The 3,677-nt window shown below is 42.3% G+C and overlaps 1 pseudogene; it reads right to left on the bottom strand.

The window, feature by feature from the left end:
* Positions 1-776: 776 nt before the first annotated feature.
* On the bottom strand, positions 777-1,231 carry LOC105074612 (small ribosomal subunit protein uS13-like; annotated as a pseudogene).
* Positions 1,232-3,677: the final 2,446 nt, after the last annotated feature.

Here is a 3,677-nt window from a genome sequence, read left to right as displayed (position 1 = left end):
GGGATTTGTGTGAGGATTAGTAGTAATATATGTGAAGTACCTAATACAGTGCTTGGCACAGGTGGACGCTTAAGGAGAAATGACTGCTATTTACGATGAGGATGGGACAGGTTTTGAGGATGGCAATGAAAATCATGTCCAGAACAAACTCGCCCACAAGAGAGGTCCAGTTATATATTAGGCACATGACACACCTGCTCAGTTCACCATGGTTTGGGACCTAAGGATCTTAGTTATAAAAAGTGGCTTCTGTGTGTCCAGCTAAGAAGTCCTTTCTCTTAGGGAGGACACCTTCCTCCCAGTCAAGCCAGACATGCCTGGTGCAGTCCAATTTCAAAAGAGAGATACACAGAGTAGTCTCTGAGTTTCCAGTACAAGTGAAAAATATGACTCTCAGCTGTGCTTTTTTTTATTGTGAAGTTTTTTTCTCTCGACAGAAATGACCACTAGAGGATGAACTCTTTGGAAGGGCTGAGCTCACTTGGGGAGAGTAAGTTCCTGGAGCCATTGTTCCTGACTCAGATTTTTGTAATCCCATGATCACTTCAAGAACTTCTAAAAATTGCTTTAATTCACTTTAATTAAAAATAAAACTCCAAGTGACAGAATGGCATTGTGTCTTCACAAACCTTTGTAATCATGGCTCTGAGTCAGCAAGTTTGGTATCAGAGGAAACAGGATTGAATAATAATAACCCAATTAGCAGGTTTCCTTTCTTTCTTTTTTTTTAAGCCATAACTGTATAAACTACTTATTAACAGACAATGCCCACAAATTTATTTCTTCTTGGACACACCCATGGTGCAGCCACAATGGCCTGTGGTCTTGGTGTGCTGGCCTCTGACACGAAGTCCCCAGAAGTGGCACAGTCCGCTGTGGGCGTGAATCTTCTTCAGCCGCTCTCGGTCTTCACAGAGCTTGTTGTCCAGACCATCAGCCAGGACCTGGCTGTACTTCCCATTCTTCATGTCCCTCTGTTTAAGAACCATTCTGGGATCTTGTACTGGCGTGGATTCTGCATAACAGTGATCACACGTTCCACCTCACCCTCAGTGAGCTCTCCTGCCCTCTTGGTGAGTTCGATGCCTGCTTTCCTTAACACCACATGAGCATATCTTTGCCCTACACCCTTAAATGCAGTGATGGCAGAGGCAATTTTCTGCCACCCAACGATGTTGGCGTTGAGTACTCGCAAAATGTGCTGGAACGTCTTAGGGATTACTAGAGACATGGCAGCAGCCCCAGTGGCAGCGTGTAGGCCTCCCGCGGAAGAGCAGCAGGTTTCCATTCTTATTTTTTCCTCCCCTAGATCAGGAACCACTTGAGTAATGCAAATGCTTCAAAGCACACCACTGGCCCCACAGAATCTCCCCACCACCAGAGTTAATGAAGACTGGTACTCCCATTGAAGTAACACAGTTGGGCTATTTCAGACTCATACTGAATATTACATGGGCTGGTCTATAAAAATACAACTTTGAGATTCTAACACCAGCTCTTGGGGTTCACTGCTTGCTCAACATCCTGATACTACTCTACCCATTTTCCCAGGTACTTCCCTGCTCTGAAGAAACTTGCTGCTCATCTTCACCCTTAAGAAGTTGCCTATTCACATCCAGTCTCAGCACCAAAAGAGCAAGAGTCAGTCATTGGCATCTTCTTTTGGAAAGTCTCCAACCTAATGTATAGACATTGTTCTCTTTTATCCATCTATCCATGTACTTATATAATGAGTTCTCTGTTGATTGATACAATTTACCTATACTATGTGAATCTAGCCCTCTAACAGTACTTGAAGTCAATCATTCTGAAAAATACTTGTCCTATTTGGATGTTGCCTGGCTAAATGTTCTTTAGGGACAGACTCCAAAAGGCTTTTAATCCTATACAGTGTCACAGCCTCAGTCTATGTAAATTGGAGTTGTAACCTCTGAACTTCAGGGGCAAAACATTCTGTAGATTTAGCATACTATGAAATGACCATTGGATGGAAGCTGAGAGGTGTTTGATTTAATCATTGAGCTTTGTGCTTGAGGGATATTCTAAAATGGTTTATGATGATTTTTATCAGCCCACTTGAGTTAATGTTGAATTTTCTATTTGACAGGACCTGCCAATTTCCCATCTGCTGGATTTAAGTAATTTACAAAATGCCCAAGATGAATTGTAATCCCTTTACTATCATAATCAATGTACAGTGCATATGGTGTGCCTTGGCTCACAGACGATGGCTGGGGGTTCAGGCTGATAATTATCTTCATATACTTCCCAATTGCCCCATGCTTCCCTTTCTGGTTTCAGATTATGCTCTTCAACTTTGCTGTGATAGAGAATGTGCTTATTAGTGGGGATTTACTCAAGTCTGAGGCATTTGTTAGACTTTCAGATTCTGATCCAATAGCTGCCTTTGGCTTTTTGTGTCTCACACTGATGCTCTCTCACTGCCTTTGATAAGGATTGAAAGCTTCTAACCTCTCTCAGAAAGTGTGATGAGAAATCCTAATTCCATCAAAGTTGAGTTCCTTGATAACATTGCAGAGTCTGAGAAGGGAGCTTGCATAAAACTTAGAAAGGAAATGTATGGATTTGCCCCTTTGGGGAATGGAATGTAAATACTAAAATTTATAGTAGCTGATGTAAGAATGGATTCTGTAATCTTAAAACGCTTGCCTTTACAGACAGGAGGTGTCTACGTGACATCTCCCCAAGTCAAAATTCATTGGCTCATTGTCCTTTGTGGTAATTAAGGGTTCACATAAATTTCTTAACCATGAGTTGGTAGGATAAGCATCTTACTGATTCTGACAAAATTAAAACAAAGCTCTCCCTCCCCAAATGGCTAATTAATTCATGACAGTGGGTTAGGAATGAGCAGACTAGTGAGCCTTTCTGAGAAATATTTCTCCTCCAACAGACAATGTGAGTGGCCTTCATCTGTAGCTTGACCACAGAGAAAAAGGTGATTACATTCCATCTAGATGATAAAAAAACCCAAAGGCAGAAGAATCAGGATGCTTAATGACTTTCTTATAACTGTCCCTCACTGCTACCCGAACTGGGGAGGCTTAACTTTAGTTCAGTGGCTTAATTTAGCATTTGAGATTCTCCATGGGGTGAGCCCTTCCATAAATGAAGCTCACCTCACAAATTAACAGACTCCGGAGGAACAGCCTTATTTTCATTGCTCCCAATGTCACTTAAATCCAGGGGCCTATGGAGGGAGGGATGTTACCTCTATAGAGGAAAAGCAGAATGGAAGACAATCCTAGCCCTCAATGTTTCCACCATCAGTTTGGTGGTACTTGGCATTCCCTTTGCCCTGGCTCATGCCCTTTATTCCACAGTAGAGGCCCAGATTGTATTAATTATGGTACTACAAGCCCCTGTCAAAAATAGGCACCAAATTTCTTTTTCTTGAAATACTCCAGGAATGTGTTAAGTCAGAGATAGAGCTATTCTACATGGCTATTCAGGGACCCAGGATGACAGAGGTTCTGCCATCTTCAACCCATGACTTCCAAAGTCAACTTGATCATTCTCCATCCCAGTCAGCCAGAATGGGGGAAAAGCATGGAGGTGCACAGATGTCACTCTGAACCATTCACATGGTCTAGAACTCAGTCACATTGTCACACATAACTGCAAGGAAATCTGGGAAATGTAGACTAACTAGGTAC

Source organism: Camelus bactrianus, chromosome 6, assembly GCF_048773025.1.
Source record: "Camelus bactrianus isolate YW-2024 breed Bactrian camel chromosome 6, ASM4877302v1, whole genome shotgun sequence".
In the NCBI taxonomy this organism is placed as follows: Eukaryota; Metazoa; Chordata; class Mammalia; order Artiodactyla; family Camelidae; genus Camelus; species Camelus bactrianus.
The sequence above is the reverse complement of the archived record's forward strand: the minus strand, read 5'-3'. Positions and strand labels throughout refer to the sequence as shown.